Here is a 24,623-nt window from a genome sequence, read left to right as displayed (position 1 = left end):
CCTTTGGCCTGATCCAGTGGGGCTCTTCTTATGTATGTTCTTAATGCGCCATGAAAGCTGCCCCTCCGCCTTGCTGTTGGAGACATCCCCAGTGGTGAGAGCAAAGCTTTGCCATGCCCCCTCCCCACCCCCCATTCCACCCTCTTGCCACCCTCCCCCCACTCCTGCACAGCTCAACATTCCACTCACCTCCGCTGGTGGCCAGGGATTTGGATGCCACATTGGTGGGATTCATGACTGCTTGCTCATGAGTCATTCTTATATGACACATTTAAGAGAACTTGTGCCAGTGCAGTGGTCGCTTCACCGGCGCTAGTGCAAGTTAGGACTGATACTAGTTCTCATTTCGTTTCCTATGCAAAGCATTAACCATTTGCTAATGCTCATCTAGATTGAACCCCATGGAAAATGTAGACCAAACAGTGGCATAGCTATAGGGGGTGCAAAGTGCTTTGCTGGGAGCCTCACCACAGCATGCAAGCGGCCCCTCCCCTTTGGAGCCATTCCAGACAGTGGGAGCAAAACGGAGTCATTCGCCTGCCTGCCTCATAAGAACAGCCCCACTGGACCAGGCCATAGGCCCATCTAGTCCAGCTTCCTGTATCTCACAGCAGCCCACCAAATGCCCCAGGGAGCACACCAGATAACAAGAGACCTGCATCCTGGTGCCCTCCCTTGTATCTGGCATTCTGACATAGCCCAGTTCTAAAGTCAGGAGGTTGCACATTCCCATCATGGCTTGTAACCCGTAATGGATTTTTCCTCCAGAAACTTGTCCAATCCCCTTTTAAAGGCGTCCAGGCCAGATGACATCACCATCCTTTGGTAAGGAGTTTCACAGCCCAACCACACTGCATTCCTCCCTGCATTCTCCTCCCTGCATTCTCCTCCATTTTGTTCCCATCACCTGGAATGGCTCCAAAGGTGAGGGGCTGCTTGCATTCTGTGATGAGGCTCCTGCAAAACTTAGTGCTTTACACCCCCTCTAGCTACACTGCTGAGACCAGCTTGCAGTTGCTTACCTATGACTTGTCCGAGGCTGTTCATTTAGTTCCTGGCTGAGCTGGGGTTTTGTGGACCCGTTTATGGGTGTCAGCCATGGCAATAAAAAGAAAACTTGGAACGTCTCTCACTATATGGTTAGACTTTCTGCAAAGTGCTCCAGGCTTATCACAACACAGACTTGCTTCGTCACTGTCCCACCTGATCTGTCAACTATCGTGACATGTGAAATCTGGGCAAATATTAGCATTTGTATCTTGTATTTCTCTGCATAGTTTGTTGATGCCTAACTGACCTAAAGATCAGTTAATTATCACGTCCTGAAGTGCCCTTGGTATTTAGAAAGCTCCAGCATATTTGTGAGGCAGCATACATTATTCCTCCCTCCCATTCCTTACTATTAAGAGAGATTTGTTTTCTTTAATCTCTGCACAGCAGGGTGGCAGGCACAAAGATGTCGGAAAAGGAAACTTGGAAGCAGACTGCCACATTTCATCTTTCTTCAGTAGGGAAGCATAGGACTGGAAATTGCATCAGTCTGGTCCTGCTGGATCAGATATCAAGTCTCCATCCAGGCCAGCTTGTTTCCAACTGGTCTGACTAGTAGTCCACAAGCAGGGCAGGAAGGCAGTACCTTCTCCTGCTGTTATCCCACCCCACCCCCTGCCAATGGTAATCAGTAGTCCACTGCCTCTGAATCTGAAGGTTCACTGGTCAATATCTCCTCCATGGCTGTATCTAATCCCCTTTTCAAGTCACCTAACCTGGTGGCCATCACGGCACCTTACAGCAGCGAAGTCCATAAATGAATTCTGCACTGGGTGTACTTTATTTTGGAATCTTCTGAACTGACCACCAGTCAATGTCACTGAGTGACTCTGAGTTCTAGATGAAGGTGAAAGATTTCTTTCCATCTGCATTCTCAGAGTTGCCACCAAATTTTGACTAAAGTGAAATTTAAACTAGTGAATTCACTGTGGTTGGTGTCACCCAGTATGGTAATTCATGGTGTCACCCCCCCCCCCACAGACTGCACCCACCCCTAGAGCTCTGGGTACCCCAGATTTGCCTGGCTGGCCATCTCTCTTCCTCCTGTTGGATAGACTTGACCTAGCAGAGGACAAAAGACAGAGGCCAGGCAACCAGAAGGCCAGGCCTACCAGAAAGGTAGACCTGAGCTCCTTAGCTTTTGGTGTCTGTTATATCGTGGGTCCATGCCAGGGGTGCCCAAACCCCAGCCCTGGGGCCACTTGCGGCCCTCGAGGCCTCTCAATGCGGCCCTCAGGGAGCCCACAGTCTCCAATGAGACTCTGGCCCTCCAGAGATTTGTTGGAGCCCACACTGGCCTGACACAACTGCTCTCATCGTGAGTGTGACTGTTTGACCTCTCGCATGAGCTGTGGGATGAGGGCTCCTTCCACTGCTTCTTGTTTCACGTCTGTGATGCAGTAGCAGCAGCAAAGGAAAGGCCAGCCTTGCTTTGTGCAAGGCCTTTTATAGGCCTTGAGCTATTCATTCATTAATATAAGTTCATCTTTAATATATTCATTTATGTAAACTTATGTAAATTTATTCAAATTTTAAATGTAAATTAATTATTTTATCCCCCTGGCCCCTGACACAGTGTCAGAGAGATGATGTGGCCCTCCTGCCAAAAACTTTAGACACCCCTGGTCCATGCAAATAAAGGAAGGCATAGAGATAACAGCTCAATATGTTTATTCCGTCTTCAGAACAGAACCTGGCAATGAAACACAAAGCAAACACCCCTGGCTTTTTATAGCCTTTAGCTCCGCCCAGACTTCCCATGATTGGTGCAACTGAAACCTTAACTAGAGGGCCAATCTAGTAGGATGGTAGGATTCAATCCATCACCCGATTAGCCAGCCATAAGTCTGGGCCAATCAGTTATGCGGGATTTCAAACCTGCATAACTTACATACATAACAGTGTCATCAACCCCTATGATGTCACCCAGTGCAGTCCATAACCTCCGCACCCCCTAGTGGTGCCATTGATTTTAAATCAAAGTTGGAGGGTCTTGGCCAGATGAACTCAGGGCTAATCCAAGCAAACTGGTGCTGAGAGATCACAATAAAAAGAGATCCAAGATGGTGTAAAGACCAAACTGTAAGCCTTGTAGAGTTAAGGGAAAGAAAAAGGAACCAAGTAACTCACCATTTGATGCCTTTTAATGTCACAACTGTATGCCGCAATGCCTCATTTGAATCTGCTGCAGCCGTAGGTCCTAAGACAGGAAGAGGGCTGAGTGAATTTTCTCAGCTCCACTCCAGCCAAGACAGCCATGCCAATATCACTTGGGTTCCGCTCCGCTTGAGTTCCAGGAGGAATTGTGGATTTCAGGATGCTGATAACAGATTATGTGCATGTTCCCTCCTGCTGTGGGGAAAGGGGAAAAAAGCAGACTGAAATGTCTGGAGCTTTTGGGTTTAGGGGAAAAAAAAGATGACTACAGTGGGACATTAGAGAGGTGTACAAATAAAATCAATGGTGTGAAAAATGTGGATGCAGAGAAATTTTATCCCTCTCTTATAGCTGTTTGGAGGTGTTCATGGAATAAATAAATTTAATTAGGTGACTCAGGGTCACCCAATAAAGTTGATTTGCAGTAAGCTCAGGATAAACAAAGGAAGAACTTCTTCACAAAATGCATGGTTAATTTACCCCACAATGGAAAATGTAGCAATCGCCATAGAACAGATGGGCTCAAAATAGGATTAGACAGAGGCATAAAGGAGAAGTTTATCATTTACTGCTAGCCAAGGTAGCTAAATTGAACTCCAGCGCTCTAAAGCAGTGTATCTCTGAGTGCTGGTGAACTTTTAAATCCCAGATGTAGTGCTCTTTGCTTGTCTACTGTGCTGTGGCTGGGCAGTGAGAGAGCAGCTTTGGGAAGAAGCTGGTGTGAGTTCTAGTTCTGTCTCCCCCTCTTCTTTTTGCCCCTGCCACAGGTTGTTTGTGGCCAGGCATGCAGCAACTGTTACCCTGCACATGTCCGATCTCGTCTGATCTTGGAAGCTAAGCAGGGTCAGGCCTGGTTAGTACTTGGATGGGAGACCACTTGGGAATACCAGGTGCTGTAGGCTTAGACCATGATATCGGAAGCTAAGCAGGGTCAGGCCTGGTTAGTACTTGGATGGGAGACCGCCTGGGAATACCAGGTGCTGTAGGCTTATACCATAGTCTTTCGAGACTGAAGGTTGCCAACCATGCAAAAGATGAGTGCTTTGCTGGTTATCAGCAAAGCAAAAGATGAGTGCTTTGCTGGTTAGGCCTTTGGCTGGGCTCAATGCCTGGCTGCCAGCCTGCCTTCCCCACCAACCACACATCCCTGTTCTCAAGATTGCTATGAGGCTATACTGGGGGAGGGCACATGCACTGAGTTCCTCACTGAAGGAGCAAAATAAACCTGTAATGAATGAAATTTATTCCGCCGCTGCTGCTCTTCTTCATGTGCAAAGCTCCATGTGCCTATGGAGCTGCTTGACGCATTGCAATCTGTGTGGAAGGGCAAGATCACAGGAGAGCTGGAGGTTAACACTGGGGTGTGTTCACTCCCACTTTCCAGGCAGGAGCTCAGCACTGTCTTTGAGCTCTCACCCATATCTGAAGCCCTTGCGTGGCTGCTTTATTTCATTATTAAATTAGGCTAAAAATAAAATGAGTTTTCATTATGACTCAGGAGCGTGATTGGTTTTGACAAATTAACAGCTAAACTGATGTGATGCTGTCCCTCAAAGACGAGAAAGCAGGCTTCCAAGTCACAGCGCAACATGTTTTCAGCTGGGATGATGAGCCCCACTTTGGCCATTCTGCCTGCACTGTTAGCTTTGACTTGGAACCTGTGTTGCCGTCTCAGCAGCTGGTCATTTTTGGTAGAAAAAAATTGCGCTATATCCCTAAACCAACCAAAACTGAGGCACTGAATTAAGTTAAGTGTTCGTGGTTCTTGTGCATGAAGGTCACGTCGGTTTTGAATGGCGCTGATTGAAAATAAAAAACACAACATACCTTTAAGGAATCTGTTGTGTTATGTGGTCATATTTAGAACATTCTCATCAACCCATTTCAAAAAGGAGATTGTCGAATGGGAAAGGTACAGATGAGGGCAGCTCAAATAGTCAAGGGTTTGGAGTGCTTCCCCTGCAAGAACAGACTAACAGCCCAATCCAATGCAACTCCTGGCACCAGTGTGGTGACCCACTGATCCTAATAATAATAATAATAATAATAATAATAATAATAATAATAATAATAATAATAACTGCTTTGGGAACTTTTTGTTGAAAAGCGGTATATTAATACTGTTGTTGTTGTTGTTGTTGTTGTTGATAATAATAATAATAATAATAATAATAATAATAATAATAATAATAATAATAATAATAATAATAATAAAGGTATTTCTATACCACCTTTCTTGGTCCTCAGATTTGTCCTCGGACTTTATTCAAGGCGGTTTACATGGGCAGGCTAATTAAATCCCCGTAGGGATTTTTACAATTTGAAAGAAGGTTCTATCTTTCAAGAAACCACAACATTCACATGTTTCTTTCTGATCTGGTCACAACATTCTGGCCTCCATCCTCCCACACTCAGAGCAGATGGAATAACTCGGCTCAGCTTGTCAGCTGCTCCAAGGTCGCACGGTGCCGGTGGCCTCAAACTGGTGACCTGCGGATGTTATCTTCAGGCAAATGGAGGCTCTACCCTCTAGACCAGACCTCCTGCCTACAGGGGAGTATTGCCCTCTGGAAGCCTCCTTGGAGTAAGGGAACATCTGTTGCCCTAGGGAAAGCCCACACCAGGCTGCCAGGTCTACTCAAACCTGTGCCAGCTGGAAGATCTAGGTTCAAATCCTCACTCAGCCATGAAGCTTGGGCCAGTCACTATCTCTCAGTCTAACCTGCCTTCTGGGGTTGTTGTGAGGACAAAAGCAAAGAGGGAACCATGTACACCACCCTGAGGTCCTTGGAGGAAGAGCAGTATAAAAAGGTGAAAAACACCCCATCTTGTCACAGTTCTACCCACATGGGTTCAACCAACTTCCACACATCAAATAATACTTCAGAGTGCTCTGAGCATGAATTTGGATGCTGGACTAATGGTAGGTTTTTAGGCCATGGACAGTCATGATTTCTCAGTGAGATTGGTGATTTCATCCAGTGATGCCTCAGCTCCTTCTTTGGCCCAAGTGTATTTTGGGTGGAAGTCTATGTAGACCCAGGTCAGGGGTGCAGGGAGGGAAGTGAGGAAGGGGGTTAGGATATTGGTGTGTGCTGCTGCCACTAATACGACCCCCTTCCTATGCCCTGATCTGCACTCATCCCCACCCTTCCCTTTCCCATCCTTCCCTCTCTCCATCTTGCCCCTTTTTCACTTCCTTCCAATCCCCTGCATGAAGTTACTGGTGTCCCCCAGCTGCTGGTGTGTAAAGTTGGCTGATCGCCACTTGTGGCAGTGGCCAGGCCCTGCAGACTAGCGAGTTGTGTTTTATGACCATCAGAAAGTGACTTAGGTGCCAGAATGTTCATTCCAGCAACATAAGGCAACATAGGATTGGGCCGTAAGGCTTTTTATTTTAGAAAAATTAGCTGAAGCTTTCAAATGTAGAACAAAATCAGATTAATGAACAGTGTGAAGAGAATTTCTCTCACCCCTCACTCCCTCCTCCCTCTGTGTGTGTGTGTAAAAGCCTAGCACTCGTCAAAATGTTTCTTACAAGACGTACTTAACATGTGGCATTCATTGCCGTAGACGTGGTGATGGCCACTGCCTTAGAAGGCTTTTAAAAATGGATTAGATAAATTCATAGAGGAAATGTCTGTCAGTGATTATTAGCTAGGATAGCTACATGGACCTGCATGTATGGAAGCTGCAGTCCTCTGAAAACCAGATGTTGGGGATAAATAGCGTGAGAGCCATTGCTTTCAAGTCCTCCTCGTGAGACAGACTTTATTTACATTCTGGGTTCTGTTTGGCCACCAGTGGATACAGAATGCTGGACTAAATGACCCCTCAGCTGGATCTCTCATAGGCAATGCTTGCCTTTTGACATTCGAAACTCTAAATTGATATAAAATCACTTTTGGGGTCGTCCCCCCTTCATTCATGATGATATTAGTAGTTATTTTTAAGACAGGATTTTCAAACACAACTCTTGTCATCCTATGCCATGGACCTCAAATCAAATGTGACTCTGTGCTAGTGGCATAGCTAGAAGGGGTGCAAAGGTGGTACATAGCTAGAGGGGGTGCATAGCTAGAGTGGCATAGCTAGAGGGAGAGAGCCATGGTGGTGTAGTGGTTAGGGAGGCGGCCTTAGACCTGGAAGATCCAGGTTCAAATCCCCTCTCAGCCATGAGCTTCATGTGTGACTTTGGGCTAGCCACTTTCTCACAACCTCACTGAGCTCACAGGGTTATTGTGAGGACAAAAGGAGGGGAGCAGCTGTGTACACTGCCCTGAGCTCTTTGGAAGAAGGGCGGTATAAAAGTGTGGAGAAAAAAAAAAATAAAAACATAGAGGGGGTACATAGCTAGAGGGGGTGCAGTGCAGTGCAGTGCAATGGGGGGTGCCTCCATTTTGCTCCCACCGCCTGGAATGGTTCCAAAGAGGAGGGGCCGCTTGCATGCTGCTGTGAAGTGCCCTGCAAAACTTAGTGCTTTGCACCCCCTCTAGCTACGCCATTGCTCTGTGCCCTTCATCCACTACAGCAGCAAGAAATATCAAGGATGCTGCATGGATAGGGCTATCACTGAGCAGTGGAACGTGGCAGAAGCCTCCAGTTTCAATCAGTGGCATCTCTCATTTTAGGGCTTCAGGTAGAAAATTCCTGCCCACAGTTTGGGAGGGTAGTCAGCACTACGTTCGATGGACTCGTGGCCTAACAGGGTATCAGGCAACTTCTGTTTTCACATCAGATGATTCCATTCTGCTGTTTCATTAAGTCTGGATTTTATTCTACTGTTGTGTGTGTTTTTATCTTAGCTGTTTTATTCTGCTGTTTTTACTATTCCAATTTTGGGGGTAAGCTTGTTAATCTGGTACTTTTATTCTTCTGTCCTGCTTTGGGAATTGCCTTGAAATTGGAAAGCAGGCTACAAATTTCCCTAGTAAATAAACTTCATATAAAACTTGTTCACATTTTTTGGGGGGGGAACGAACCCCTTCCCTATATTTCAGCCTGCCTGTGAAGATTCCTCAAGATCCTCTATCTCTGGCCAGCTCACGGGTTTGTACATGAGTAAATACTATTACAAACAATTACATGATGGGCATATGTACTAGATAGACATCCCAAAGACGCACCTCTTTGCTTAAAGCAAGAGGTAACTGGCCCCTCTGCTGCTTTGTCACAATCTGAAGTCCTACAACAACATCACCATCATCATCAGTGTTTCAAGGAAAGAGATCATGAATGTGACTACAGATCCAACATCCAGAGCCTTCAGTGTCCCCACATCCGGGCAAAGGTCATTATATTTGCATAATATGTTATATGTATAATACATATGTATAATACATATGTAGACATATACATATATGTCTACATATAATGTTATAGTTGTGGACAGTTATGTTATATAACTGTTGTGGACATATAATGTTATAGTTGCGGACAGCCTGTACAAACAAGAGGTTGGACCCGATGGTCTTTTAGGTCCTTTTCAACTCTACTACGATTCTATAAGGATTCCAGTAGCACAGACTGAACACAGTACCTTTTTTTTTATTCTGAGGATTCATATCTTTCATTTCCTGTAAATAACAGGTCAAGGCAGCTGACATTATGAAAACATAAACAAAACACTTCAAATGTAACTACAGATTATTAAATGACACTTAAAGTTGCAGTTAAAGACTGCAAGCAAAACAGATGAGAACAAAGTAAAATTTAGCTGATAAATATAATTTAAAAGACCTTGCAGAGAAGAAAACCTCTCTGTTTCTGTTTTAAAATGGATAAAGAGGTAAACAGTCAGATTTTTCAGTAGGGGATGCATTAAGTTGTGGTGCCACCACTGAGTGGATCCTGCCTCTGGTGTCTGTTAAAGGCATTTCTCCTAGAGTTAGGCATGAAGGCCAATATCAGGGCCCTGGCAGGTTCATATGGAAACAGTCACTCCATCTAAAATGCTTTATAGTGTGCACACCAATAAGAATGGCAGACCCTTTGCTGTACGTTGCTTTTTTTCAGCTAAGACAGGAACACTGAGTAAGAGAAATTTCTAAGGGCCCGATCCTACCTTACTGGTGTGACGGTATAGTGCGCACCCCACCAGCATGTTAGGCTTCCACACATTGCAAAAGAGCCATTAAGTGCTTTGCAACGGTGCAGAGGCTGGGTGCACTAATGTGAAGGTGCACTAATGTGAAGCACAGTGGAGGAGAAAGTGAGTTCTCTGCCAAACCGAGCAGGGCTGGGGGGCGGGGAGGGGGTAGAATGGAGAGAGGTCAGTGACAGGGGCAGGATGTGGGTGGATTGGATCTGGGAAGGAGGTGGGATCGGTGGTGACTGCATGCACCTCATCCTATCCCCCTACCAGGCACTGACACGGGTGCCAACAGATTTGTGCCAGCCAGCTGGCTCATGCAGGTCCGAGAGAGCTTTCTCCAGGGCAAGAGGGGCTTTCCCCTCTTTCCCCTCCCCCTTTCGATAAGGGCTTTCCCTAGGGCAAGAGGCAAATCCTGCAACGAGGCATGATAGTATTTTTTTTTTCCATACAAATCAGGCATCTGTGAAATTTGATTTTAGAAAAGGATTGATTCCCTACTGATATCATACTGTATGTCATTTTAGAAATCAGTGGTGCAGCCACATTTGAAAGACTGCATCCAGTTCTGATTTCCCCATCTAAAAAGGACCTTAAAAGAGACAGAAAAGGGGACCTTTTTAATTTTGTACAATGGTGACAGACAGATGTTTATAATGGTCTGAGTGGTGTTGAGAAAGAGATGTGATTCCTCCCCCTCACGTAATAGTGACAGTAGGCTCAAGACTGTCAAAACAAAATGCTTCTTCCCCGAACACATAATTAATAGCATAGTCCTATGTATGTCTACTTCAAAGTAAGTTCCACTGAGTCACCTACTCCCAGGTCAGTGTGTATAGAATTGCAGCCTAACTGATGGAGTTGAATAACACATGATCTAGCTCAGTGTTTCTCAACCAGAGGTTCTCGTTCCACCAATGGTACTTGAGGTGATGTCTGGTGGTATTCATGGAACCCCCAGACCCCCATTGCCTGGCAGCAAGACCAGCAATGCAACATGACAAACAGCAATAGGAGGCTTGGCTCAGTGGGCAGAGCTCCAGTGTGTGCTATTCACACACTCAATAAAACCCTCCTGTCTGCCCTGAGCCCCTTACTGGTGCGGGTCACATTGCTCCTGGCCTCCCAATCTAGAACTAACTGGCAATGACATAATTGTCAGTTACTTCCGGTGCTACTTTCAATAGGTGGACCATGCAAAGTGGTACAGTATGGGGACAAGCATTGAGAAACGATGATCTAGCTAATGACCACCGACTAAGGGCCTAATCCTGTGGGCCAACTGTGCCCCCTGAAATTGCATTCCAGCAACGCAGTGTGGTTTAAGGCTGTCACTAAAGGCAACACACCACGGAGCACAGCTGGAATGCCACCCCTAGCAGCAAATGGCTTCAGCCAACCTAGCAGCTTCTGTTGGCAACCTTCAGTCTTGAAAGACTCTGGTATCGCGCTCTGAAAGGTGGTTCTGGAACAGCGTCTAGTGTGGCTGAAAAGGCCGATTCGGGAGTGACAATCCCGTCCACACTGGGAGCAAGTGCAGTCTGTCCCTAGTCTGTCTCCCTGGCTATGGGCCTTCCTTCTTTGCCTCTTTGCCTCAGTCTGCTCCAGCAGCCCCCAAAAAGGAATGGGGGTGCTAGCGCTTCCTTCTCCGGGAGAACTGTAAGTTGCACAAGTTCTCCTCAGAGGAGGAGGTGCTGATGGTTTCATGCCCCCTTGGCACAGCACCCATGGCAAGTGTCCCTCATGTCCTAGTCATGCCTTTGCCTGGATTCACTTTCTTATGTAACCGCATCTTTGATTCTCTCTTTCATTGGGTTTATATCCTGGTCTTTTTGCTGCTTTTTTTTTTTTTTTTTTTTTTTTGCTGTTGTGTAATGGACAGCTGTTGGGGATGGAAAGAGTGGATAGAGAGATGCTGTTTACACTCTCACATAACACCAGAACCAGGGGACATCCACTAAAATTGAGTGTTGGAAGGGTTAGGACAGACAAAAGAAAATACTTCTTCACTCAGCGTGTGGTTGGTCTGTGGAACTCCTTGCTGCAAGCTGTGGTGATGGCGTCTGGCCTGGGTGCCTTTAAAAGGGGATTGGACACGTTTTTGGAGGAAAAATCCATTATGGGTTACAAGCCATGATGTGTATGTGCAACCTCCTGATTTTAGAAATGGGCTATGTCAGAAGGCCAGATGCAAGGGAGGGCACCAGGATGAGGTCTCTTGTTATCTGGTGTGCTCCCTGGGGCATTTGGTGGGCTGCTGTGAGACACAGGAAGCTGGACTAGATGGGCCTATGGGCTGATCCAGTGGGGCTGTTCTTATGTTCTTAACTACAATTCCCAGGAAGACTTGCAGGTCTCTTGTTATCTGGTGTGCTCCCTGGGGCATTTGGTGGGCCGCTGTGAGATACAGGAAGCTGGACTAGATGGGCCTATGGCCTGACCCAGTGGGGCTGTTCTTATGTTCTTATGTAATGTTTGGATTTTTCAGAACTGTTGTTTTAACAGACAGGGATAAACTTCCTGTTCTAAAAAATTCAAATGTTACACAACAGCGTTGACCCTGAACCAAGCCCACGGCGCCAAAATGCCTCATCCTAGATTTGTGCAGCGATTCCAGCCAGTTAATATCTCTGATCAGAGGATGCAAATGACTTTGGATCAGATTCCTGCGATCTGCATCTGGCATGTCTCATTGCATTATCATGTTGCCGGTGCTCAGGGTGATGCGACATGACACCTTTTAATGCCACATGATGCAACCTGAGTGGAGTCAGCAGCCCTGGAAAGGAAGACACTGTTCACACACACCCTCACCTGGGGCTTCAGCCTTCACTCCTGAGAAGTCCTCAAACAGTCTAATAAAAACATAGGCAGTGGGATAAAAGCAAACAGAGAACACCTGAGACAGAAAGAGGTCTGGCCATCTCTCTCTCTCTCTCTCTCTCTCTCTCTCTCTCTCTCTCTCTCTCTCTCTCTCTCTCTCTCATTTAAGGACATAGGAAGAGCCCTGCTGGATCAGGCCCAGGGCCCATCTAGTCCAGCTTCCTGTATCTAACGGCAGCTCACCAGATACCTCTGGGACCACACACAAGATCACAAAATACTTGCACCTCACTGCCACCTCCTTGCAGCTAGCATTGAATTTGGCAGGATTTTTTGCCACAGGATGTGGTGACGGTGACTGGCCTGGACACCTTTAAAAGGGGATTGGACAAGTTTCTGGAGGAAAAATCCATTACAGGGTACAAGCAATGATGTGTATGCGCAACCTCCTGGTTTTAGAAATGGGCTATGTCAGAATGCCAGATGCAAGGGAGGGCACCAGGATGAGGTCTCTTGTTCTCTGGTGTGCTTCCTGGGGCATTTGGTGGGCCGCTGTGAGATACAGGAAGCTGGATTAGATAGGCCTATGGCCTTAATCAGTGGGGCTGTTCTTATGTTCTTATGTTCTTATGAATGTTGGCTACTTCAAAGAGCAACAGCATTATGACTGAGCTGAAACTGGACGGGGTTGTGAGGGCTGTTTTTCACAAATTTTTTTTGTGCCTTCCCAAACTGCATTGCCCTTTTCAAAGTTCAACCGGTCTGCGGTCATACAGTCTAGCTTGGTCTTCAGAAATGAGGCTGGGAGAGAGAAAGTGACCATTTTAAGTCCCACAGCCATTCTTCTCTAGTTATGGCTGCTCCTGACCCCAAGCTCAAGTAGGGCTGGCCAGAGGAAGACATCACTGCTATTGGAGCACAAGCCAAGGGTCTTGGGAATCATGGATGGGCATGGTATTTTCTAGACTCCCAAATCCCTTCTTCTTTGGACCTTTATAGGGAGAAGGGATGGACCATTGGATGAGATGGGATGGTCTCCCTTGGACCATTATAAGGAGAAGGGAGAAGAGATGGACCATCCCTTCTCCCTTGGACCATCAGAGACAACACTGGCAGTGAGGAGGAGAGAGCATGATAAAGGTGTATAACATTCCATGCAGTGCGATGATTGAGAGAAGTTGATTGACAGACAAATCCTATGAGCTACAGCAGGGGTGCCCAAACCCTGGCCCAGGGGCCACTTGCAGCCCTCGAGGACTCCAAATCCGGCCCACGGGAGCCCCCAGTCTCCAGTGCACCTCTGGCCCTCCGGATACTTGCTGCTGGCCCGATGCAACTTCTCTCAGCATGAGGGTGACTGTTTGACCTCTTGCTTGAGCTGCAGGCTGAGGACTCCCTCCCCTGCTTGCTGTTTCACATATGTGATGCAGCAGTGGCAGTGAAGGAAAGGCTGGCCTTGCTTTGTGAAAGGCTTTTTATAGGCTTTGGGCGATTGCAAGACCTTCATTCAGTCCAACTCTAATATATTCATTTATTTAAATTTATGTAAATTTATTCAAATTTAAAATGTAAATTAATTCATTTTTTCCCCCTGGCCCCCAACATAGTGTCAGAGAGATGATGTGGCCCTCCTGCCCAAAAGTTTGGACACCCCTGAGCTACAGCCTCAGCACCAGCTCTGGGTGTCATAAAAGTGCTTTTTGACACTTAGAGAGTAAGCGCTATCCTGTGCTATCCTGTGGGCACCACATGCCACCTGACAGCTGCTGGGCAATTGCACCTCAGTGCACCTCAGTGGTTGCGGCGGCTGAAGGAGGGCATTCTGGAGGCAGGGAGGGAGTGTTTCAGGGCAGGAAGTGGGTGGAATTGGGGCAGATCAAGCCCAGGAGGGGGGCAGGGAAGGTAAAGCAGGCTGCCGCATCCTAATTCCTGTCCTGGGCCTGCCAGCCTTACACGGGGCTTGTAGTTCTGCACCAGAAGCTGGTACAGATCCAAATAGCTCCATTGAGCAGGCAAGGCGCTAGACGTGGTAAGGGAACAAATGTTTCCTGGTTGGTTGGCAACCTTCAGCCTCGAAAAACTATGGTGTAAGCCTACAGCACCCGGTATTCCCAGGCGGTCTCCCATCCAAGTACTAACCAGGCCTGACCCTGCTTAGCTTCCGAGATCAGATGAGATCGGGCATCCCAAGGAGATCCACCACCCGCTTAGTTGCAGTGCTGGATACAGCATAGTCCTGGCAGCTCTTCTAGGCACTGCATAGGATTGGGCTGCGAGAGACTTTCCCCCCTCTTCTGTAAGACTAGAATTCAGGACATCCAAGGAAACCGATTGGCAGGAAAACAAGGACAAAGAAGATAAAGTACTTTTTCAGGCAGTGCATCATTCATGCATGGAACGTACTGCCGTAGGATGTTGTGATCAGTGCATAGCTAGAGGGGGTACAAAGCACTAAGTTTTGCAGGCACCTGAACATGCCAAGCAAGCCGCCCCTCCCCCTCCCCTTCAGAGCCATTCTGGGCGGTGGGAGCATCTCCAACTTTCAAAGGGGAGTAGACAAGTTTAGATATCTCTGAATGCCAATTGCTTGGCTACGGGCAACAGCAAGGGAAGACGATGCCCTCCCATTGGCTTGGCCACTACGGGAAACAGAAGGCTGGACTTGGTGCCTGTGATCACCACACCTGTTCTCATGCTCCCGCATTGTAATCTGCTGAATCCTTGTAGACCAGCAACTCTGTGTCCAAATAGAGAAATGCACAAGCAAGGAAAGAGAGAGAGAAAGGTTCCCATCTCTTACTAACTGGAGCACCTTTTTTTCTGCCTGATATGATTTTGCTACATCTGTCATGTTCATTTTCAGACAGACACATTCATCAAAACTTTCCTGTGTTACCTTAACTGCCGAGCCATCCACATTGGCCACATTTATCATAAAACTCTGTTTGTGTCTCTGGGCTTGGAGGGAGAGAAAAGGAAGTCAACAGCCAACTTAACCCTGTCAGTAGCTCATCTCTCTCATTCTGCACCCACAAGCGAAATTTCAGTGAAAAATCAGAGCAAATTCAAACTTTCAGAGAAAAGTGTCTGCTACAGTCTTCATACAGGTCTGTACCACTGCCAGGATTTTTGCTGGGTTCAGAGACAAGCAGCAGGGTTCAGTCCAGCTGGGAGAATAGGCAGATTTCAATATGATGGGCCTGGTGGAAGGTAGTCTGGTCAGGCAGAGGTTGAGAAGATCCAACACTGCAAACAGATCTGCTGGGTGGGGGAGAGAGGCAGGGATATCCTCAAGTTCAGAAGATGGTCAGGTTTCCAAAGGTGGCACTTTGGGAAGAGGAGGCCCGTGCCCTGGGCAGGGCAAGGCAGGTTGCGTAATAGCAAGGAGTTACTTAGATGGAAATCCAAGAGTGAAACAACAATTATATATATTTTATGTTATTGGCAACCTTCAGTCTTGAAAGACTATGGTATCGCGCTCTGAAAGGTGGTTCTGGAACAGCTTCTAGTGTGGCTGAAAAGGCCAGTCCGGGAGTGACAATCCCTTCCACACCGGGAGCAAGTACAGTCTGTCCCTGGTCTGTCTCCCTGGCTATGGGCCTTCCTTCTTTGCCTCTTAGCCTCAGACTGTTGGCCAAGTGTCTCTTCAAACTGGGAAAGGCCATGCTGCACAGCCTGCCTCCAAGCGGGCTGCTCAGAGGCCAGGGTTTCCCACCTGTTGAGGTCCACTCCTAAGGCCTTCAGATCCCTCTTGCAGATGTCCTTGTATCGCAGCTGTGGTCTACCTGTGCAGCTGTGGTCGCTTTCCTTGCACGCTTTCCAGTTCTCCATAGAGGAGATCCTTTGGGATCCGGCCATCATCCATTCTCACGACATGACCGAGCCAACGCAGGCGTCTCTGTTTCAGCAGTGCATACATGCTAGGGATTCCAGCACGTTCCAGGACTGTGTTGTTAGGAACTTTGTCCTGCCAGGTGATGCCGAGAATGCGCTGGAGGCAGCGCATATGGAAAGCGTTCAGTTTCCTCTCCTGTTGTGAGCGGAGAGTCCATGACTCGCTGCAGTACAGAAGTGTACTCAAGACGAAAGCTCTGAAGACCTGGATCTTGGTATGTTCCGTCAGCTTCTTGTTGGACCAGACTCTCTTTGTGAGTCTGGAAAACGTGGTAGCTGCTTTACCAATGCGTTTGTTTAACTCAGTATTGAGAGAAAGAGTGTCAGAGATCGTTGAGCCAAGGTACACAAAGTCAAGGACAACCTCCAGTTCATGCGCAGAGATTGTAATGCAGGGAGGTGACCTGGACTGATAAGCAGCAATACCCACTCTGGCCATCATCTCGGTGGCAATGCAGTGCAGCTAAGATCAAGCCAATAGCTCTCAGTATCTGTGACCTGCACCAGTACTGCTAGGTATATGGTACGTGGCTGTGGGAGGTGTGTGTTCAAGTCACAGATGCACAGGCAACCACAGGACCTTATGAACTCCTCAGTTCAAGACAAATCACAGCTCCCTCACAGACGTCCTGAGGCAAATTACATCCCAAACCTAACTAAATCCCCTGCACTGATGCAGAGGCACCAACATGGGCTTTGCTGCATCCTACAGGGGAATTTTGACTGCTGGAGGTCTCCTTGAGGTAAGGGGACATTTGTCCTCTTGTGCCGACTGACGCAAGTCTGCATTGATATGTCAGCAGATCAGGCCCAGGAAGGGGGATAGGATATGGTGTGCACTGAGGCTGCCAATTCCACCTCTCTCCCAATTTGATCCCCCAACCCTATCACTGCACTCTCCCATCCCATTCACCACCTCCCTGCCCTCCCCCACCATTCTACCACCCTTGTGCTGGACTTACCTGCTCTGGCAGTCAGTGGCGTCACTAGGATTCACGTCACCCGGTGCGGGAGTCCTGCGCGTCACCCCATGCAGTGGGCGGGGCAACATCCCAGGTGGTGGGCGTGGTGATGTACCATTGCTCCACCCCCACTGGTTTTTTGGTGGTAGCTTTTGATAGAACATGGATATTTCAATGTGGTTGGTTTCATTGCATTCTGCATGAAATTACGCATTGATTGATATATAACATGATGGTATTATTCCTCTAAATTCTGATTTTAGTGATTTTGAAAACTTGTGGAGTCTCTCTCTCTCTCACACACACACATGCACACTCACACACACCCCGTGTCAACTTACTAACAACTTATTGCAGCAGTTCTCAAACTTTTAGCACTGGGACCCACTTTTTAGAATGACAATCTGTCCAGGACCCATTGGAAGTGATGTCATGGCCAGAAGTGACATCATCAAGCAAATTAAAATAAATAATTATAAATAGTTAAATTAAAATGAAAGAAATAATTAAATGAGAACATAAGAACAACCCCACTGGATCAGGCCATAGGCCCATCTAGTCCAGCTTCCTGTATCTCACAGCGGCCCACCAAATGCCCAGGGAGCACACCAGACAATAAGAGACCTGCAAGGCCTCCTGGGAATTGTAGTTAAGAACATAAGAACAGCCCCACTGGATCAGGCCATAGGCCCATCTAGTCCAGCTTCCTGTATCTCACAGCGGCCCACCAAATGCCCCAGGGAGAACACCTGATAACAAGAGACCTGCATCCTGGTGCCCTCCCTTGCAGCCAGTCCTGTTCCACCAAGTGAGTTGTCTCTGTAGTCTGCCTGCAATAACACCCCCCAAAGAATCAGTGAAATCTTCAGCCCTCCGCAGTGCCCAGTTTAAAGTCCTTCTATTTCAAGCACATCAATACAAAGACCCACCTGGCTTTGCAAGTCTGAGAGCCCAATCCTATGCCTGTCTATTCAGAAGTAGTCCCATTAGAGTCAATGGGGCTTACTCCCAGGAAAGTGTAGGTAGGATTGGGCTGTGAGGGAAACTGCAAGTGTAAAATAGAAAACATTCCCCTTACCAGTTCAAGCCTCTTTGTTGGTCCTTTCTAGTGGGAGGGGGGGAGGCTCCCTTCTGGGGCTTTTGTTGCACTCCAGTCCCATCGGATCAGGACCATTCTGGTGTCCTCACATTCTTTGCCTGGCCTGACCACCAGCCAAGGCACGTCTGCCTACTCGAGAGTAAATGCTACATGAGGCTACTTCGCTTCCCATAGGACTCTATGCACTTGCAGCTGCGGGGGGGGGGGGACGGGACCTCCTCCTCAGGTGTTTTTGGGGCTGCATTCATTGGATCAAGACCATTCTGACGTTGGAGTCCTCTCAGTCTTCCCTTTTGACAAAGCAAAGCAAGGTTGCCTACTCACGAGTAAACACGACCACATGGCTTCCTTTCCCTTCCCATAGAGCTGAACATACTCGCAGCTGGGAGGGGGAACTTCCTTTGGTGTTTTTTGGGGGCTGCACTCATTGGATCAGGACCATTCTGACATCCTTGGAGTCTTCTCAGCCTGCCCTTTCTGACGGACTAAGGCAAGCATGCCTACCCACGAGTAAACGCGCGATACGGCTCACTTTCACTTTCCATAGGGCTCCATGCATTTTTTCCTTCCGGTTTTTTGGCCATAGCTTTTGAAGGAAAGGAGTGATCTCAACGGGTTTTTTGCATTGTGTTCTGCTGGTCATTCCGCATCCAACGGTGTATGGCATGATGAGGTAGCTCGTAAAGGTGCGATTTTAGCACGTCACCCCCCAGGGCGTGTCGCACGGTGCGGCCCGCACCTCTCGCACCCCCCTAGCATCGCCACTGCTGGCAGTCATCCCTGCTTGCATCCATACCAGCTGGAAAGCTCAGGCAGGGGCTACAGGGTCAAAAAATGCTTTATGGCACTTTTGCCACACAACAAAGGCCTGGCACGCCACTTAGGTAGAATTGAGTCTTTAGTGTTTCTGAGATCAGTCATGTCCCCCCAACCCCTCCCCCATCTTTTAATCGTTCTGGTTGCATTGTTGAACCATTTTGTCTTTTGGTTCTTTATTCATTATTGTAGTTGATTTTATTTTATTTTATTCTTATAAGATGGCCCGAGAAGTGTGCCTGAAGGGCCATGATAAATAACTGAAGAAAGGAAACCTTCTTCTCGCTCAGTGGCATCACCAGGGTTTGTGCCACCCAGTGTGGGTGGCCAGCGTGTCACCCCTATGATGGACCTCCTCCTATGCAGTGGGCAGGTCAATGCCATCACCCTGCCCCCACTGGGGTTTTGACTATAACATTTGACAGAATAGAGATATTTCAATGTGATTTGTTTCACTGCATTTTGCATGGAACTGCACATTGATTGATATATAACATGATGGTATTATTCAAAAACACCAAGATGTTAAAAATTTTGGCAAGTAGTGCTGTCACCCTCCCCAAGCGTGTCACCCAGTACATCCCACACCCCCTGCACCCCCTAGCAACGCCACTGTCCTTGCTACTTCTGAGTCCTTCCTGCATTTCATTATGATCTGGCCATTCTGGCAATTGAGAACTTTCCCCTATTGGTTTCGATTTGATTTGGACTATCTGCATTTTGAAATGAAATGCATCTTGGAGTGACACCTCCACAGTGCCTGAAAGATACAGAGAGTTACAAAAACACTACGTTCTTTTACAATCAACACAACCGAGTCATGCAGCCTGAGTTCTGCTATTTGCATTCGTTCCTGCCCCCCCCCACCCCATGTCTCTTTGATTATTGCTTCTGGGAGCTATTTATGAGTTCCTAGAAGACAAAACTCTCTCGTCCATGTTTCCACTATTTAGGAACATAAATAGTGTAGGCCTACCGTTATTAAGGCCTTGCCTGAGGCACTGAGTAAATCCTGTGAGACAGAGATGGGGACAAAAGAGATTGAGTGAGAGAGAAACAAATAGAAACCACTGAAATGCAGCCACTGGCTTCCCACACATATCTTGCAGTATTGAGTAGGGGCAATTGTTTTGTTTGTTTGTTTATTGATGTTGTGTGTGTGTGTGTTTTCAGGAATCGCACAGCAAATAGCAATACTCCTGTGGAGTCTTGAAGATAAAAGACCCATTCAGATGGTCCCGCAAGCAATTCATGGTAAAGAATTGGCAGTAGTGTAGCTGGGGGTGGCTGGTACCCAGGGTCGGAATGCATGATGATACATCACACACGCACACACCCCACACCTGCACTGTCACTCCCTTCCCCCATGCATGTGTGGCCCTGGCCCTGGAAGCAATTTCATTTGGAGTCAGACAGGACGAGGGTGCGCAGGAGGGCAGTTTTGTGGCATTTGGCACACTGTCAAGGTAAGCACCATCACCCCCTAGTGGAGAGAGTAGAAAACTGCCACTTTGGGGGGCAATGCACCCTCCCAGCCCTGTCTTAGCTATGCCAGTGGGAACTGGGGGGGATGCCACTGGCCTGCCCAGCCTCCTCACTTCAATCAGAATTTAGAGCCCAGATACTTATATTTCCCCATAGAGCAGTGTCTCTCAAACTATGGGTCGGGACCCACTAGGTGGGTCACGAGCCAATTTCAGGTGGGTCCCAATTCATTTCAACATTTTATTTTTAATATATTAGACTTGATGCTACCATGGTGTGTGACTGAATTTGGGGAAATGTGACAGGTCTGTACTTTTAACAAGTTCCCATGTATATTCTTTTAACAATGATAGTCAATGGGACTTACCCCTGGGTAAGTGTGGGTAGGATTGCAGCCTAGGGTTGTTAAAAATGTTCTTGCTTGATGATGTCACTTCCGGTCATGACATCACTTCTGGTGGGTCTTGACGGATTCTCATTCTCAAAAGTGTGTCCCGGTGCTAAATGTGTGAGAACCACTGCCATAGAGCAAATTGGTACCCTGGAAAAATGGAGGGTATGAATTGCACATAGAAGAGCCTACATTTATTCAAGCATATGCACAGTGAATTCATGGAAGTTGGGGTGGGGGCAATGACTGCATCCCCAATTCCCCCCCCCCCAAAGCTTCATACAGTTATTCCTACTTGGTGTGAATATGTTGCTATTGTTAAGGGACAATATTGGTGAGATCCCCTGGGGGCTGGGGATAAGAATAGGCCCTCAGTTTGGCCGTACTTGTTGTAAGAGGCGACTAAACAGCTACCCGGGAGATGGGACTCGTTAGCCTGGGAAGGCAGCTCATCTGAGAGAAGAAAAACTCTGATCCCAAACCTCCACTGCCTTGTGGCTACATCCAGTTATGGCAAAAGGCTTCAGGAGTCACCTCGAGGCAAAATCTGGAGCCGGAATCCCTAAGGCAGTTCATGGCTGAACACAGTCAAGTTTTGGAACCAACCGTACTGGCTTCTGCCTTTCCATTGAACCATTTCAGCGACGTGGAGAGGGGGGATTTGCTGCATGGGAAACAGTCTATCCTCCATATCTACTTTACCCAGGCTTCGCACACTGAAGAGGACACTCTGTTCCAGAACCACCATTCAGAGCACGATACCATAGTCTTCCGAGACTGAAGGATGCCAACAACAACAATATTGGTGAGCTACAGTGCTATAAGAAATGGATGGCTGAGGGAACACTGTGGGCACAGAGATTTTTCCTAGTACTGCATCTGCAGGAAAAGCTTTACCTGTTGAATTCTGCTAGTCCAGCTATTAAACATAAAAAAGTCCTGCCAGGAAAAAAAAGTTGGCAAGCCTACAATTTGCAGTTTTTGAGCGTAATATACTGGATATTACATGCAAGAGATGACTTTGTTTCTTACAAGTTCTGCCATAAAATTCAGCATTTCATGTCCCAATCGGAAGTGGCTGTACCAACAGTAGCGTAGCTAGAGGGGGTGCAAAATACTAAGTTTTGCAGGGCACCTCACCGCACCGTGTAAGCGAACCCTTCCCAGCCCCTTCTGAGCCATTCTGGGCCACTAGAACAAAACGGAGGCATCTGCATGCTTCCCAACCACCTCTGCAGATGGTGGGGAAGGAAAGCACTGGGGTGGTAACGAAGTGGAGCCCTGCGGATGATGATAAGTCAGCATGATGGGTGGAACAGGACGGGAATGGGAGGATTGGGTCGGAATGGGGGAAGGACCAGGGGCATGTCAGAGGTGAAAGAGAGTGGCACCTGGTGTGGGCAACTTGTACCACATACTATCCCCTCTTGAGCCAGCTGACACATCCCCTTTGTCTCTTAAGATTTCTACCAGCTAAAGAGCTGGCACAAGTCCAAGGAGATGCATTGGTGGTCAAGATGCACTGGCTTAGGGGAAGTAAGGGAAAATATTTTTCCTTTCCTCTCTCAAGCCTCCCAATCATAACCTCCCACCGCCATAGTGTGCATGCTTTTTTGGCATGCTATGGTAAGGAAAAGGTTAGGATTGGGCTGTTAGTGATTTCACAATTTCCACAATATTATCAATAGAAAGGAAACACACACGAGGGGGGGATGCAAATGAGCTGAAGGAACTGAACAGTGCTCCAGTTCGATAATTTATTTTTGAAATTCTGCTAGTTAAAATGGTGTTCTGGAGAAGTGACAGGGTGAACCAAAGGAACAATCAAGAAATGCAATGGGGAAAATCCCCTCCCTAGTTTCAGGGCGATTTCTTCGCATTTTGTGTCAAAATGTTCGTACCCACGCCGAGCACAGAAATTGCATACACTTTGAGCATATGAGATTGCTGTAGCAAACCTGGTGTCTGTGGTGGGGAAAAGGAACACAAGTCATAGATCAAACTAAGCCAAATAATCAATAAAGTGGGCTCTGTTTAAGCCAACCCCTCTGCAAAGAAAGGCAGGAAGTATGCATTAAATACTTTGAGAACAGAAGCCCCTGGTTCCTGGGAAGATTTAACAGCTTCCAAGAGGCTCCAAATCAGATTGTCTGTTGTGGCGTTCTTTAAAATCTGTGCCCTCTTCTTCCTTGTTTTTAATAACATGGAACCATAGTGCTTCAGGCCTTTCGGCAGTTAGGAATACAAAGCAAGTTAGATCACTGTGAAAAATGATCACCAGGGACTACAGTACATAATAAGGTATATAAATAAGTGTCACGCAAAATCGTCATAGAGAAACACAAATCCAGGCTGCCACATTCCCCTTTCCCCCCCATAATGGCTTTGTAGAAACACAGGCGGCTTCACAAAGAGCTCAGAGTACAATGCAAACCCCTGCAGATAGTGAAATTTTGCAAGCCGTGGGACATAGGAACCCACAGAGAAGTGAAAGCACAGGTTTAATGGCATTTTAAATGTTATGACTCCACAGAAGGCCAAATCTGCAATATAATCCCTTTTCAGAATTCTTTATGCACTGCGAGACAGGCGGGAGTCCGTGCTCTGCTCTGTAAATCTGACTGTGACCCAGTGAAGATCAAGTGCTGATGGGTTGAGAAAGGACTGCTGTTAAGAGAAGCCATTTGCAAAATGAGAGCTCAGAGGACAATTATGGACCATGTAGCTCTAGGCTGCCGGTCTGCATTGTGTTAACCCTGAAGAGCAACTGACATTTACATACGCTCCCAGCTCAACACAATCCATCCTGTTGGTTTGGTGGGTTTTTTTTAGTGTAAGGGACGACTATAGAACAGTGAAAACTTGCAACCATGTTCATAAAGGACCCTAATAGCTACTGTGGAGCATTTAGCGATCTGTTGGTACTTAGCAGGAAACGCCTCCGTTTGGCTCCAACTAATGGGAATGGCACCGGAGCGGAGAGGCAGAGGCCACTTGCACATGGCGGTGAGGCTCCCTGCTAAACGTAATGCTTTGCACCCCCTTAGCTACACTACTGGGCTCAGGAATTTCCATTTCAATGTGATGTTAATTGTTACTGGGATCCATGAGCAGCTGGCCTGTGCAAAGTCTTCCCACAGGATTGGCCTTTCTTTCATGTGTTTTAGACATCCCAGAAAGTGTAATTGGGTTTAAGAGTTATATATATATTTTTTAATTAACTCAGCTCTTTAATGTTCTGAACAATTTAGAATGCTCTGAAAAGTTAAAATAAAGTACAGAAGAGATCAGGCGTGGATGTAGGGGAATGTAAAGAGAGGGAAAGATATGATTCAATTCCTTCTAGCAGGTGATGTAGAACATACAACACTCTCAGTCGCACAGTTCCTAAATTTGAGTATTCTGAATCGAGCCAAGCTTTCTGTACCAAGTAATCACTGAGTAGGCTACATTCTGGCAAGATCCGAAGAGTAACTGATTGTTTCTGTCTTTTAAATAATTCATGTTTGTTTGTAAAATGTAATGTACGTTGTATCTGTGTGTACACATAGGTGTGCACATAGACATATATTTGTGTACTACTTAGATTTATACTCTCTACGATTTCTGTACAGAGCCCTCACCTATCAAATGTTTATGCCTAATAAAGGTTTTGTTGACTGTTGACTGTAAAGAGAGGGTGAAATTTCTCAAAATTGGGCAGAGGCATTAGAGCTCAACTACTGTATTGGAATCTCGGAAGATCTGGTGAGGAGGTAGATGTGGTGTCAGCAGTGTTCCCTTTAAGGGTAAGGCCTGGGCATCCAGCAGAGTGTGCTGCACAGCTGCAGCCTATTGAAGGCAATAGGGCCCTCA

At 47.0% G+C, this 24,623-nt stretch overlaps 2 pseudogenes; one reads left to right on the top strand and one right to left on the bottom strand.

Moving 5' to 3' along the window:
- Positions 1 to 3,989: 3,989 nt before the first annotated feature.
- LOC136646817 (5S ribosomal RNA) lies at positions 3,990 to 4,109 on the top strand (annotated as a pseudogene).
- A 10,102-nt stretch (positions 4,110 to 14,211) lies between these two features.
- LOC136646276 (5S ribosomal RNA) lies at positions 14,212 to 14,328 on the bottom strand (annotated as a pseudogene).
- Positions 14,329 to 24,623: the final 10,295 nt, after the last annotated feature.

Source organism: Tiliqua scincoides, chromosome 3, assembly GCF_035046505.1.
Source record: "Tiliqua scincoides isolate rTilSci1 chromosome 3, rTilSci1.hap2, whole genome shotgun sequence".
Taxonomy (NCBI): Eukaryota; Metazoa; Chordata; class Lepidosauria; order Squamata; family Scincidae; genus Tiliqua; species Tiliqua scincoides.
This window is presented reverse-complemented; position numbering and strand designations above follow the sequence as displayed.